General features: G+C 39.5%; 1 protein-coding gene across 3 annotated transcripts in view; it reads left to right on the forward strand.

Moving 5' to 3' along the window:
* The window catches only part of WASF2 (WASP family member 2), a 74050-nt gene that overhangs the window by 35271 nt on the left and 23035 nt on the right, over positions 1-15744 (forward strand). Inside the window, exon 1 of one of the 3 annotated variants that reach the window (XM_058718455.1) lies at positions 14925-15118. The exons of the other annotated variants lie outside the window; for them this stretch is intronic. The gene's annotated coding sequence lies outside the window, so the exon portion shown is untranslated. Of the gene's footprint in view, positions 1-14924; positions 15119-15744 lie in introns of those variants that run through there. 3 annotated transcript variants of the gene reach the window in all.

Raw genomic sequence — 15744 nt, forward strand, 5'->3', positions numbered from 1 at the left:
CTGTGTTAATCTAAATCAAGTTTTACTTTTTCTATATACATAATTCATATCTTAAAATAACACTCACTGGTAGATTTTGGTAAGATATAGAAAAACAAAACAAAGTATCATCTTCTTAATTCCTCTTCTGTGTAAGCCTTTTCCCTCCATTTTAATGGAGGTTTTTCAGAACACAGACCGTGGCAGAGCCCATTTTCAAAGCAGTTCATAGAGATTTAGCTTTGCAATTTATTTGCCCTTGGTCACCAAAAAAGAGTAGAAACCAAAGAACCAGATGGCTGCTGAGGGAAACTATTGTAACAGCAAACTTGAAGGGCTAGAGACCAGAGAGAAAGGAGAATGCTTGGGGTGGTCTTAGAGAGCTAAAATGGTAGTCACAGAATATAAATTAGGTAGTGGAAAATTTAGGGTACTATACCAAAGCCATCCTTCTAACAAATTTTGGCCTGGAATTATCTTTGTAAGTAAAGCTTTTGTGATTATTAGAATGACACAATTCATCTCTTGGCTTTTTGTCCCAGAAGGCATTAGACCCTTTAACATGATTTATGGCAGACAAGAAATACCAGTTCAGTTAGGGCAGGTGGTATTTAATTACCCCTCTCTGTGGGAGTGGGGCTGTTCTCACTAAAATTGTTTGTAGGTGAAATCACAACAAAGATCCATAAAGTACAGCTTTATATGTATATATTTTTAAAAAGAGACATCAGTTTCTTGCATTTTTCAAATGTCAAAGGTTAACTTAAAATATTAATGCTGAAAAGATTAATTTAAGATATTAAATCTACCAGGCAAGAATACATGTACATATTGTAATTACTTCCTTTTTACAATTAAAGTAATTGGATTATATTTAATGAGCTATTTACATTTAATAATTAAAAAAGACTTATCATTTCAGTATTCCCCATATGCAGAAAGAAATGGGGGAAAATTATATCACTTCTGATATAATTATCTTTACTTGGGCTAAAAAGGGAAAACAACCATGCTCTTTGGAAGAAGTCAGAAGAGTATTATTTTAAAAAATACATATATAGTTTAAGAATTACCCATGGGAATGTGTTTTGGTTCATTGTAAAAGAAGTTGAAAGATGAGGTGCTTAAAAAAAAAAAAAAAGCCCCTGATGACAAGATTTGATGAGCCAAACAGTGCACAGAGAATGAAACTTAAAGTGATTTTCAGGGACCCTGCAGATAAAAGTAACTCATCAGAAGTGATGGAACCCCAAATGCCTGGCTGTTTGAAAACAGGAGTTTGTTTGAAAAGCAGTAGCATCTAAGCATGTTATGTGAGGCTGGCACTTGAAATGAGCCAGTGTTTATGTTGTTTAAAGTGAAAGATGTGAAGCCCCTGAGCAGCTGGCTAAAATTGGGTGTAGAGAGGGAGAAAGCAGTATGTTATCCTCATTAACACCGTTTCAGTTCTAGGGTAAATATGTCAGGAAGGCTTTCTTGTGTTAGCATGCGGTCTTTTTTCAAGGGAGAAGAAACTAGTCTAGGGCTTCGTGGCACTTGTGTATGAGAATGAGAAATAGGAGCTTATTTGTATAATTTCTTGGTTTGTGTGTTTTTTTGAAGAGTCAGTGTGGAGTCATGGAATAAGCATAAACTTTTGACATAGATAGACCTGGGTTTAAAAGTTGACTGTGTGACTTTGATAAAGTTACAGAACTGCTCTTAGTTTTAGTTCTGTCATCTGTAAAATCAGAATGCTAAAACTTACTTCATAGAAGTGTTTTGAGTAGTAGAGATATATAAGAAAACGTGAATAAATACCAGCCATATTTTAGGCATTCAACACTTATTGAGCAGACACTATAGGATACAAAGAAGTTTTAAGAATCCCACCCTTAGCTGCTGTTGTTAGTACTACTTCTGTTAGGTTTAAAGGTATTTTGTTTTTCAGTTCCTGTACTCAGAGAATTGTACACTCCAAAAATCTGTACTACAACATAGAATGTAATGACTGCCATCAAAGAGGTTCAGCATACCTCTTCGGCACTTTTGGAAAGGGAGAGATGACTTCAGACTAGAAGAGTCAAGGAAGGCTTCTTAGAAGTGGTGACATTTGCCTTGGGCCTTCAAGATGAAAGGATTTTTTTTTTTTTTTTTTTTTTAAAGAAATGCCATGATCCAAGTAATAGTCCCTTTGAGACTATTTGTCTTTCAAAGTTTGTAAAGTGAAAAAACTGAATTGATTTTTGACTATGATTTGGAAGACTGATACTCTTTATCTTAATATTTAAAATTGTCATAATATAAACAGAGGCCATCTATTTCTTTCTCAGTATTTGTCTCTACACTCCCAAAGAGCCTGTCCCAGAAGGTAAGAGACCCACCTACTACTTGGCCTCCACTGAGACTGAAGAAAAGAGGATCAATTAGGAGAGCCTTTTGTGTAGTGTGCTCAATGCTGTTTAATTTGATTTGCTGTCCTTAAATTATTTCATTACCACCAGGAGGTGAGTCTAAACAAACTCTGCATTCCTTTGAATTAATAGTAATCAGAGCTATCAGTTACTGAGTACCTACTGGGTGTTAGACATCCCTCTAGAAGGCTCACATATGTTATCTCATTTTATCCTTAGAACCATCATATGAGGTAGATTTTATTTTTCCCATTTTACAGATGAGGCTTAGAGAGATTAACCAGCCCAAAGTCACATAATGAGTGGCTCAGGAAATCATTGAATCTCTTGACTGAACATCCCTCTGAGTTCACCAAGCTGTATTGATTTTTGAAGGTGGTAGGCACCTATGTGAGTATTAGCTGTAAGAAAAGAACTTTCTGTCATTGTCATCAGTTGTGATCATTCAAAAAATTAATTAAATATGTCATCCAAATATGTTATATGCTTATGGTAGTGATATACCTATTGGCAGTGCTTTCTTGTTTGTTTGATTTCGGGACACCTACTTTTCCTTGTTATTCCTAGAATTACTCTGTGTATGTACTTGAAGATAAATTGAAATTAATCAGACTTTAAGGTTATAATACTTTATAATACCTCTTTATTATGGAGGGCCTTGCAAAACTAGAGTGGAAATCAACCCTGACCTAAACAGGAAGGACAGGGCTGTGATCCCTGTGAGAAGGGAAATAAAAGAGGTGAGCCCTGTGATTACCTGGCTTTCTGTCTAAATGTGTCTTCTTTTTTTTCTTTTCTTTTTAAATTTTTATTTAAATTCTAGTTAGTTAATATACAATGCAGTATTGGTTTCAGGAGTAGAATTTAGTGATCCATCACTTACATACAACACCCAGTGCTCATCATAACAAGTACCCTTCTTATTACCCATCAGCTATCTAGCCCATCTCCCACCCACCTCCCCTCCACTAACCCTCAATTTGTTCTCTATTGTTAAGAGTCTCTTGGGGCACCTGGGTGGCTCAGTCGGTTGAGTGTCCGACTTCGGCTCAGGTCATGATCTCGCAGTCTGTGAGTTCGAGCCCCGCGTCAGGCTCTGTGCTGACAGCTCAGAGCCTGGAGCCTGCTTCGGATTCTGTGTCTCCCTCTCTCTCTCTGCCCCTCCCCCGCTCATGCCCTGTCTCTCTCTCTGGCAAAAATAAATAAACATTAAAAAAAATTTTTTTTTTTAAAAGAGTCTCTTATGGTTTGTTTCCCTCTCTTTACCCCCCCTTCCCATATGTTCATCTGTTTTGTTTCTTAAATTCCACATATAAGTGAAATAATATGGTATTTATCTTTCTCTGACTTACTTCCTTTAGCATAATATACTCTAGCTCCATCCATGTCATTGCAAATGGCAAGATTTCATTCTTTTTGATGGCTAAGTAGTATTCCTGTGTGTGTGTGTGTGTGTGTGTGTGTGTGTGTGTGTGTGTGTGTGTTTGTGTGTGTGTGTATGTACACTGCACCTAGATGTCTCTTCTAACTATGGAGCAGGGTGGGGGATTCCAAGCAGAGCACACTGGTCTTGCTGAACTGAAGAGACATTATAGTTCAAGGGGAGCTGAAGCAACTGAAAGCAGTGTGGTTGAGTTCTGGAAAGGGGGAAGCTATGAAGAAGAACTGCTCTAGAAATCTCAGGGTCTTATTGAATCTTTGCTGACCACACACATGACTGGGATCACACTGAGGGAGAATGGGGAAAGAGTGACCAGGAAGCTATGAGCAGGGAGGTGTTTGAGTTCCTACCAGCCAGAATAGAGAGCCCATGGTGCTCACTGGGAGCACCCAGTAGAGATTGCAGAGGGGCCGCATCTTTGCACTGGGGTTAAAATACCCATAAAGTATAGGCTACCCTAGAGCCATCCTAATAAAGCTTTTTAAAAACAAACCTTACAGGTACCCAACTGAACCAAAAGTAGCTTAACTACCTACCAGAGTAAAGTCTGACACTTTTGAAACCACTTTTTTTTTTTTTTGAAAACACTTTTGAAAATTGCTAGATAGTCAACATTGTAATAGCATAATGTCTAACATCCAATCAGAAGTTACCATGTTTGGGGTGCCTGGGTGGCTCAGTTGGTTGGGCTTCTGACTTGATTTTGGCTCAGGTCATGATCTCACAGTTTATGGAATCGAGCCCCATGTTTGGCTCTGGCTCTGAGCTGTTGGTGTGGGGCCTGCTTGGGTTTCTTTCTCTCCCCCTCTCTCTCCCTGCCCTCCCCGCCCCCCACGCATCTCTCTAAACAAACAAACTAAACAAACAAACATACATTTTAAAAAAAGTCACCAGATTTACCAGGAAAATGTGGCCCATAACTAGGAGAAAAATCATTCAGTAGAAACAGTCAGAAATGGCAGAGATGATGGAATTAGCAAACAAGGATATTAAAATAGCTCTATGTTCAAGTATATAAAGGAAAATACGAACATACTGGTTAGGAGATAAATATTGTAGCCTTGCAAATAATTAGTGGAGTAAAGTTCCAATCTCTCATTTTTATTATCTTTGTTCTTCTATGGTGTTAATGATTTGGTGGAATTTGAATGTGCTTGTAGAAGTCTGAGTTCTAGAATCATAGCCTTTTAGGGTTGGAGAGAAATTTTAAAGGTCATTTTGTCTACCCTTTCATATTATAGAAAAAATAAATATATTTTATTGATTCTAAGATGCACGTTTTCCCCACATTTTTATTTTTATTTAAATGTTTGTTTATTTAGAGAACAAGTTGGGGAGGGGCAGAAAGAGAAATTCTAAGTAGGCTCCACCCATCACACAAGGCTCAATCCTATGAACTGTGAGATCAAGACCTGAGCCAAAATCAAGAGTTGGGTGCTTAACCTGTGAGCCTTCCAGGTGCCCCTCCCCACATTTTAACATCTCTTGAACTTGAATCATGATACATCTCATAATCAATGGCATCTTAGATTTGATGAAATGTGGTAAAAAGCCTATTAGAATTGTAACTTTTCCATAAATTCTTAGTGGTAGAGTTCAAGATTTCTGCTTATATTACCCCCACTTGGAAAACCTTCCTCTTTTATTATTATTATTATTATTATTATTATTATTATTATGTTTTAGATATTTTTTTATTTTTTTAAATTTAATTCAAGTATAGTTAACATACAGTGTTATGTTAGTTCCAGGTATACAATATAACGATCCAACAATTCTATACATTACTTAGTGTACATCATAAGTGTACCCCTCTTTATACTTTATATCCAAATCCTGCCTGTTTGATCCCTTCAAGTCAGAGTGACTGTTTCATCCTTTCTGTTGTTATCATTGACTGCATCATTCATTTGATAACTGAACTTCTATTTACTTGCTGTATTGTTACTAAACTGGTTTTATCTGTCTCCTCAAATTATAAGCTCCTGTAGTCAAGGAAGGGAATTTATACTTCTTTGTGTCTTTTAGTGTCTACTTGATAGATATTCATTGATTGATAAGGGTACTACTATAATTAGTTAAGTATTAATACAACCTGAAACTTATTAATTGTATTGTTTAATGGTTGAGGGAACCACATATAAAACATTTTTTAATGTTTTTCTTTTTTTAGTGTTTATTTTTGAGAGAGAGCATGCATGCGTGTACACACACACACACACTCATGAGCGGGGGTAGGGGGCAAAGAGAGAGGGGGACAGAGTGTCCAAAGCAGGCTCTGTGCTCTCAGTGCAAAGTCCAATGTGGGGCTCAAACCCACGAACCGTGAAAGCATGACCCGAGCTGAAGTCAGACACTCAAGTGACTGAGCCACCCAGGTGCCCCATGAAACATTTAGAACAGGGGTACCTGGGTGGCTCAGTTGGTTGAGCATTCAACTTCATGTCAGGTCATGATTTCACGGTTTGTGAGTTCAAGCCCCACATCTGTGCTGAAAATGTGGAGCCTGTTTCAGATTCTCTCTCTCTCTCTCTCTCTCTCTCTCTCTCTCTCTCTCTCTCTTTCTCCTCTCTCTGCCTCTCCCCAACTCGTGCTTTATCTCTCTCAAAATAAATAAAAATAAACTTTAAAAAAAAGTTTAAAGTCACTACATCTTAAAAAAAAAAAACATTTAGAACAGTGCCTGACATGTAGTTAAATGCTAGATATGTGTGGAACTCGTACTTCCACTACTACTGCTATGACTACAACAGAAATCACTATTTTTTTTAAAGTAAGCTCTGTGTCCAACGTTATCATTGACTGGAGATCAAGAGTCACATGCTCTACTCATCGAGTCAGCCAGGTACCCATCACTAGGACTATTACTATAATTGTTTTGTGCCAGGCACTGTGTTAAGCATTTTACACATGCATTATTTTATTTTTCGTCATAACAACCTTACAAACTAGGAATCATTATACTAATTTAACAGATTAGGAAACAGACTGAGAGATTATACTGCTTGCCAAGGTCCCAAAGCTAAAATTTGGCAGTTGGGAATTGAAACCCACACCTCTGCCTCTTACTGTCCATGCTCTTGCTACTGTACACCACTGCTTATTAGGTTTTGACGGCTTTGGTAACTGCTTAGTAAACTGAGGGTAGAAAAAAAAGAATGGGTACTTACTTTCCCTCTGTTCAAGGACTTTTCCTTATAAATCCCATATTTTGAGTGGTGAATAGACCTTGTGAGAGGAAGTAGATGTACAGCTGCCCTTTGCTGCTGACTCTTAGTTGCTGGCGGCTTGGCTATTAGTGACAGATGAGTGTGTGACACTTTTTCAGGAATGAATTCTTGTTACAGCTGGCAGAATAGAACAGTTGATATGGAATTGCAGTTTGCTCCATAATTCCACTTCCTGGTGTTCAGATGCGGTTGTCATTGCTAGGTCTCCCTCCTTACTTAAGTTGGTATATTAACAGTCACATCCAGGACTGCTGCTTCTGCCTGCTCCATGACCACACGGTGTGTTTGTACGTTGCCCTGAGCTGTCAGCAAAACATTTTGCTGAATCTCCTTTTTTGTTGTTGGTCTGCAACCTTTTTCCCCCTGGCCTTTCTCAGTTGTGTAAAGTCAGTTTCTTTTTTGGCCTTTCCATCCCAGAGAGAAGCTTGAAATACGAAGTGAGGCATCATAGGGATTAAAATGAATGGTTAGACAGCTGGCAGGATGAAATGAGACTCAGTGCCTGATGTGTGGTTTGGCTCTATCTCCTTTCTCCCTCTTTTTCAAACCCACCTCTGTATCTAATCACCAGTGGTTGTGTCAGTGACCTGTCTATAGGGAGCTTAACCTAGTGCAATACTCACTGCTACTTGCAGGAACCAAGAAAGAAAGGTTGCACTTAGTCCCATCCACTTTATCTTTGAGTAAGATAGTAAAGTGGGATTTAGACATTCTTCCATAAAAACCAACTGTGTGTTCCCATATGTAGCACATGCCCAGGTTTGGCTTACTCACAGGTACTCAAGCCTGGGTATTTGGAGAGGAATGCATTTTGTATCTACCCTCTTATCTCAGGTTTTTAGGCACCAGTAACTGGAGATCACTTTGTCATTAGCGAAAAATAAAAAAAGGAAGCTCTTACAAGTGAAGAATACTTTGTTGGGGCTTGTGTGAGTTAGTGGCATATTTCTAGTAATCTTGTGAACTGATTTTGTTGAGGTTTGATGCTTTGTTTTGTTTTGGTTTGTATGTTGGTGTTTGTTTTTCAGAGGAGCTTAGTTGTTTTTCATGCTAGACTCCTGTATGAATTCAATGCTGAATTAATGACTACAGCTGAAAGGAATCTGGTACTTGAGTACCTACAAATACCAGGGGTAAGATTTCTCCATTTCTAAGTAAAATCATTCATAATTTATATGTATTCAGTCAGTAGAAGTAAGCCCATTTAGATGGATGGATAGTTTGGCGTATTTCAAACCATTCCATTTTGATGAATTGGGTATTGCTAGAAATGGGCAATAGATTGGGAATGTGAAATGAATTTTGTGTTTGTGGCTGAAAGTCATCAGTGATAACATGGTAGACCTTGTATATTATAAGTGGATACATAACAGGGAACTTGGGCCAGGATGGAGATACAAGAAATATTTTATGTGAATAAATCTTTTCTTTGGAGATCAGAATACTTTGCAAACAAAATCTCAGTTTTATATTAGCATCTTTTGAGATTTTTTTTTTTAATTTTTTTTTTCAACGTTTTTTATTTATTTTTGGGACAGAGAGAGACATAGCATGAACGGGGGAGGGGCAGAGAGAGAGGGAGACACAGAATCGGAAACAGGCTCCAGGCTCCGAGCCATCAGCCCAGAGCCCGACACGGGGCTCGAAATCACGGACCGTGAGATCGTGACCTGGCTGAAGTCGGACGCTTAACCGATTGTGCCACCCAGGCGCCCCGAGATTTTTTTTTTTAGGGCAGCCCAAAGCTGAACTAGAAGGGTGAATTGAAATTCTCCCCCCATTTGCCAGTCATCATTAGATTAAGAACTAGAATCCAGGGGCGCCTGGGTGGCTCAGTTGGTTGAGCATCTGACATCCGCTCAGGTCATGATCTTACAGTTCATGAGTTCAAGCCCCACATCGGGCTTGCTGCTCTCAGCACATAGTCCACTTCAGATCTTCTGTTATCTTCCCTTCCCTGCTTGCACTCTTTCTCACTCTATGTCTCTCAAAAATAAGTAAAACATTAACAAAATTTAAGAACTAGAATCTAAGTTCCAGGTCTACTGTTTAAATGTATTTTCTTTTGGACAACCAGATGGACAACACTAAAAGAGCCTAATTTCCACCAATAAAGAAGCAGTTGTCTGTGGAATAGTTTATACTAGAAAAAAACAATTTTAGAGGTGAAGGTGATCCCCCAGTTTTAGCTTTAAGAGCAAAGCTATGATTAGAGCCTGAAGAGTAATAAAGGTAAGAACAAAAGGTGGTATTGCCCCCAAAGTGTAATAGAAATTTAGGGAATTACCAGGTATGAATGGTCCTTGATAGATCAGTAGTGTGCTCAAGGAGTAAAATACTGGAGTTTAGAAGTCCTGTTTCCTGGACCACTTGCCCAAAACCAAATCAGGACAAGAAGAAGCCTTAGGTTTGTTGAATGTAGGTTCATCACCTTTGTCATTACTTTAGGAAATTGGAAACTTCTCCTGGTTTTGGATCACAGATAACTTTTTTGGTTCTCCCAGTCAGATACTTTCTCTGTCAACCAAAGGAGTTTCATTTCTGTCTTGCTATCTCTCTTGGACGTTAGTGACCTAAACTGATTTGTCAGTAATGCTTTGTGTTTAGAAAGAGTCTAGTTATATTTGTAGGTTCAGCCTCACCCAGTATTTCAACAGGAAGTGGGTGGATGCTTAAGTCTATAATGAGGCATTCTTCCTTGTGGTTGTTGCATAGTTGTGAGGACTGCTGTATGCAACAGTAAATTCATACTTCTTTAAACATTTTTGTAGACACATTTAGATTACAGTAAGTCTGTGTATTGTCTGTCATTTTGAAATCAAATGATTATTTGACTTTTCAATTGGGATTTTGAACCCCTGTGGAATGCAAGAAATTTGTCTCTTGAAAGAGGAAACTGGTCTACAAAGTAAAGCTCTTCTCATAGGCCCCCATCCAAATTGCTGTTAACTGTAGAACAGTGGGAAATGCTGAAGTGAAAGCAGAAGTCCTAATTGTCACACATATAACATCCCCACATGTTCTCATCCCCTGCTACTGCTGATCAGCATTTTGGGGGTATGTTTCAAAGAGGAACTGCCTTGAGAAGCATTTCTGTTGTTATGGTTATTGCTATAGCTCAGATATACTTGTTTTGGGATGGAACCATAGAAATCTGCAGGTGTTGTCAGTGACCTTGGCTCTAAATGAAGCATTGTATATTTATTTATAATAAATAGCTAGTAATAAATATTACTACCAGAATGAGCAGTAATTTGTCTTCTGTCCTGGTAATAACAGGAATTCAGAGTGGGGTAAAGATGAATGTGTCCTCCCTCACATGTAGCCTTCCTTTATGACCTTCTTCCACCCTCTGTCTTTTTCACCTCACCCCAATTCTGCTTCACGGTGTTGGAATCAGAGTTGTGAGAGTGTAGGGTAGATGTCAAAGTCTCCTTTTGACTTTACACTGACCACATGTTATATATAAGTATTTTGTGATAACTTCTAATATATAGGCCTATAAAATCTTACTGTTTGAAGGGACCTTAGAGAATATCTCATCCAGTCTCCATTTCAAAGCATGAATTCTGCCATGGTACTGACAGTCTAGACTGGTCCATATACTGCCAGGTCATGGCTAGGGAGGGATGCCTAAAGTCTTTTACTTGTTCTCAGACTCATTCTCAAGTCCCTTAAGCTGAAAATAGCCAGGAGTAAAGATGGGGTTGCTACTGAGTCTGGCTGCATGTCTGGAACTGTTCCAAAGCCAGTTTTTCCTTTGGACTTACTTGGATAGCCAACTCCCAGATCAGCCTGGGAGCCGCCCAGGATGTAAATAACTTAACCTTGGGGCTCTGTCTGAAACGTCCTTTGGACCATTCTGTATCCTGCAGGTCCTGGTAACTAGATGAATCTAGATGTGGAGGAGGGTTTGATTCATAGCCATGACCCATCCCTCTCTACAGTTCTTAGACCTGCTTCAGGCCTTGTGTTCAGAATGCAAGTCCATGTTGGCCAAGTAAGGAGGTTATAGCAACTTAGAAGCAAATCTAGAAATTTTAGAACTTCTTAAAAATCATCTAGCTTAGTCTCTTTATTTTGCAGATGAGGAAACTGAAGCCCAGAGTGAGAATTATATCAATCATCTTTGATTTAGAAGACATTGTAGAAGTCATCCAATCTGACCTCTCAACATCAACATCCTACAGTCTGGGAATGTCTCCTGCAACATTCCTGATAGCTGGTCATCCACAGGACTGTACTGGGAACTCATAACCTCTGAAGAGAACCCATTCTAATATAGGACTGCTCTAATTAAAAGGAACTAGCTAAACTGAAGTCTGTTTCTCTATAACTTTTATCTCCGCAGTGGTCAGTCCTCTCCTGTGTAACATCTCCCAAGGTGTAAGACCTTCTCAAACCCCATATTAGCAAATATCATTATAGCATATAATTCCCTAATCAAAGTAAAATATAACTGAAAAAGAACTTTATTTTTTTGTTTGTTTTGCTGTTGTTGTTTTTGAGAGAGGGGGAATGTGTGTGAGCAATGGAAAGGGACAGAGGGAGAGTCTTAGGCAGGCTCCATACTCAGCGCAGAGCCCGACACAGGGCTTGATCTCAGGACCCTGAGATCATGACCTGAACTGAAATCAAGTATCAGACGCTTGGGGAGCCTGGGTGTCTGAGTTGGTTAAGTGTTGGACTTTGGCTTAGGTCATGATCTTGCAGTTTGTGAGTTCGAGCCCCACATCGGGCTCTGTGCTGACAGCTCAGAACCTGGAGCCTGCTTCCGATTCTGTGTGTGTCTCTCTCTCTGCCCCTCCCTGTTCGCACTCTGTTGTGTCTCTCAAAAAAATAATAAAACGTTTAAAAAAAAAAAAGTGTAAGACACTTAGCCCACTCAGCCACCCAGGTGCCCCAGAACTTTATTGATTCTGGAAGACAGGTCATTCACTCTTTCATGGCTCCAAAACTTCTTTTGGCATCTAAGAACCACTACTTTCTTGGTTTTCTTCACTTTCTCTTTTTTTCTGTCACTGACACTAGCATTTACTACCCCTTTTCATGATACTTTTAAAAAGAGACATATGTCTTATCACTTTGTGAGTATAACTGTACAAACCTATTGAGAGAGTAGCAAATAGGACTGAAGAGTTAGCCTTACCCCTACAACCTGTCCTCATTCATATTTGCTAGCTGTAGTGGGCCTCTCCATTTCTCTTGTCATTGTCTTAACCTGTGAAGAGTCCCAACTGATCTATTTATCTCCAGCCTTCTCCTGCCCAAATATAACTTCTTTGCTTCTGTTAGAATGACTTGTCTAAAATGCAAATTTGGCCATGTTACTTCCTTAATACGGTGGTTTCTCAACACCCAGTACTCCACAGGTTTTCCACTAAATGACTACTGATGATAGAGGAGCCTTTCTCAACTGGATTTCCATGAGAGAATTAAACCCTAATGCCATTAGGCATCCATTGTATATAATGTATTAACTTTTTCTCCAATGCATCTGGAATGGTGCTAGTAGTTATGTACGGTCTTGAGGAGAATTGAGAAAATAGTCACTCTAATCATTTTCTTTGTTCTGTGGATCAGATGAGGAACTCAGTGTGAAAGAGTGGAGAGAGAGAGAATGTGTGTTCTTCAGGAGGTCCAGAAGCCTGGCTGGGAGCAACCTCTGGAGGAAATAAACCTCAGTAAATTTCATTTAAGTCCAGAGTTTCATCTTTACATTTGTTTCATCTTTACGTTCATCTTTGCGTTCTACCACACGATATGTCTATAGTTGAGGGTGTTTAAAAATATTTATCAATGCATAAAGTTGATTTTACAGTAAGATTTTCCTAGGGTCCATGGACTACAAAATAACTACCTTTTTATTTAGCCTTGTAGTAGACATTTTATGTATGTTACATTATTTAATGTCTCCAGGAAAATTGCCCAAGATCACATAGCTAGTAAGGTTATCAGAGTCACGGTACTAACCCTAGTATGTTTGAATGGCACAACTTGAAGCTGAGTTGAGTCAAGAGCCTTGAGAGTCTTTGCCCATTTCTAAGTTTATCTTCACTGGAATGTAGGCTTTTTTTTTTCCCTAACGAAGTTACTGTTGTGTTTCAGATCATGCATAATTCCATACTTCTTATGGTGAATATAACTAACTTAAAAAAATTTTTTTAAGGTTCTTGTTTATTTTTGAGAGAGAGAGAGAGAGAGAGAGAAGGAGACAGTGCACGAGCAGGGGAGGGGCATAGAGAGAGGGAGACACAGAATTGGAAGCAGGCTCCATCCAGGCTCTAAGCTGTCAGCACAGAGCCCGACTCAGGGCTCGAACTCACGAGCCATGAGATCATGAGCTGAAGTCAGACATCGAACTGGCTGAGCCACCCAGGTGCCCCAAAATATAATTAACTTTGATTATCCAAAAGGAAAATGAACAGTGATTCGGGTAATTCCGTATAACAGGGAATCTTGTTTCTCATTGGTGGTTCTGAAACATATTAAGTGGTTTTTTTTAGTAGCAGATTTACTTTTCTGTTTGTTTTGTCTTGATAGATATTGACATATTGTCATTTCTTGAGTACTGTCTGTGGTGTCTAAATGGGGTGTCTCTCCCAATCAGATGAGGGCCCCAAATGATCACTGATCAGGTGGAAGCTGATGGTGCAGGCAGTGCCAAGAATTCACCCAAGGCAGAACAAAGGAGATGGAAGTTTATTGAATACACCATAGGGGAACAGTGGGGAGGACAGCCAGGGGAAGGCTGTCTGTAATGAGGTATAGAGGTATAGAGGCTGTTTTTAAAGAGGGAAGGTGAAGGAGGTATGGGGACATATGGAATTCTCCCATTTTTGGTAGCTGTGCCTAGTTGCAAGTAGCCCGTTGGTCATTTAGGGCCTACGGATATTTTGAGGGGGTTACCTGATGGGTCTGTCTGTATTCAACCAGGTGGTCACTGTGGCCCTGTTTCTGCGTTCCATTGCTCAAGCCTGTTTGCCTAAAAGTGGCCTCTACACTCTCTAGCTGGTTGTGGGAACTGGTTTTTTTAGTGATAAGAAGCCATCTTGCTATTGGAAACTTGTATCCCATCCCCCCTCCCCCCACCATATGACGTAGAGTTGACTCCATTTGTGTTCTGCTTACTCAAGGCCCTTGGGAAAGTATAACTTCTGAAGTACCAAGGTGTTACAAGAACCTCCTCCTGGCCCCCAGTTCTACATGTACCTAGCCATCTGGAATCCAGTTTCCATTAGGTGTCCAGAGAGAACATCTGGAATGCCTTGTCAGTGGCCACATTTGATGTACAATTTCAAGGGGATCTGGCTCCTTTAGCTCCTCTGAGAAGCTGGAACAAGTACTGAAATGATTGCTAATAGAGGGAGCCACAGTGGCTGTTTTCAATCATCTCTGGCTGTACCATCGAATTTGATTCTTCCAGAAAGCTTGAAATTTGAGAGTATAAGAGCATCCAGAGGATGGTGTACAGAGCCCTGTGAGGTTCTTTCATTTGCAACCTCCTGCCTCCTTTCTTGTTCTAAACTCTTTCACCAGTGAGTTAGTTACTAATGATTGCATCTTAGTACCTCTGCACCATGTAGAGAAGAGGAGTTCAACTGGAAGGGAGAGTCCAGAGTTTGGATTAGAAAACCTGTTGAGTCAAAGGGGAATTTAGCAGAGGAACGGAATGAAAATTATTTCCTTAGACAGTAGACAAATATTCAGGAAACACCTCTGCACCCCAAAGATAGGCACAGCTGCCACACAGTGACTATTAAAGGGAGGTTCAGAGTTATGAGCAAACAGCTGATTCTCTTGGTTCTTGGGCTGTTGCTGTTGGTGACAGGAAATCTTGTTCCCCAAGCTGCTGGCTTCCTGTTTTATTTTTACTCTTAGTAGATCAGAATGTCCATAACAAGGAGCAGTCTGTTCCAAAGGGTTCTACTCCCCCTTTGAGCCTGAAGGGCTTTTTTTTTCCTTTTTCTTTTGGTCAGACAATATGTTGGTTCACTTTTAAGATTTGTAATACTTAGCTTTTTGTATTCACAATCAACTTTTTTTGGTGATGAGCTGGTGTTTTAAGATTTGATGTAAGTAAACCTGTTTTGCCTTTTTTTTTTTTTCGTTTTAATTAAATGAAGAATTGGGAATACCGGGGACTTGGGTGTGTTACCTTTATGCTTTACCTTTTCATTTGAAGTGAATTTGCATTTTCCCTAGCATGAAAACCATTAGGCTGTTTTAAATTTCTTTAGTTTCACGAGATACAGAAACAGGAACAGCCTGGTATGCCTTGGCTGTAGTCATACCCATTTTGTTGAGACTAAAACCTCCTCCTATCCTTGTAAAGCTAGGAATTTGGTAATCTAATTCTAAAACAATAGCTCAGCATGAACCTGAAGTGGTGGGGATTTCCTAGGGAAAGGGGCTCAGCTGACAGGATAAGAAACGGTAACTGGAAGGTTTCCGGATCTGCTCCAGACACTTCCTGCCGGCTCAAGAGCCTTTTGGCCCAGGTGTGTTGATCCGGATACGAATATGAGAGAGAAAGGGAGCTCTTGGGTAGATGAGAAAGGACTAGGGAATCTTATAGCACAGTTTGCTTTAGCATCATGTTTTACATATTGAACGTGTAAAATTTTCCTTGATATTCTTTAATTCTGTCAATTTACAGACTAAACTTTAGTAGTGTTAATAGACACTGGCAGCTAGCGTT

The sequence above is a fragment of the Neofelis nebulosa genome, chromosome 2 (assembly GCF_028018385.1).
Source record: "Neofelis nebulosa isolate mNeoNeb1 chromosome 2, mNeoNeb1.pri, whole genome shotgun sequence".
Taxonomy (NCBI): Eukaryota; Metazoa; Chordata; class Mammalia; order Carnivora; family Felidae; genus Neofelis; species Neofelis nebulosa.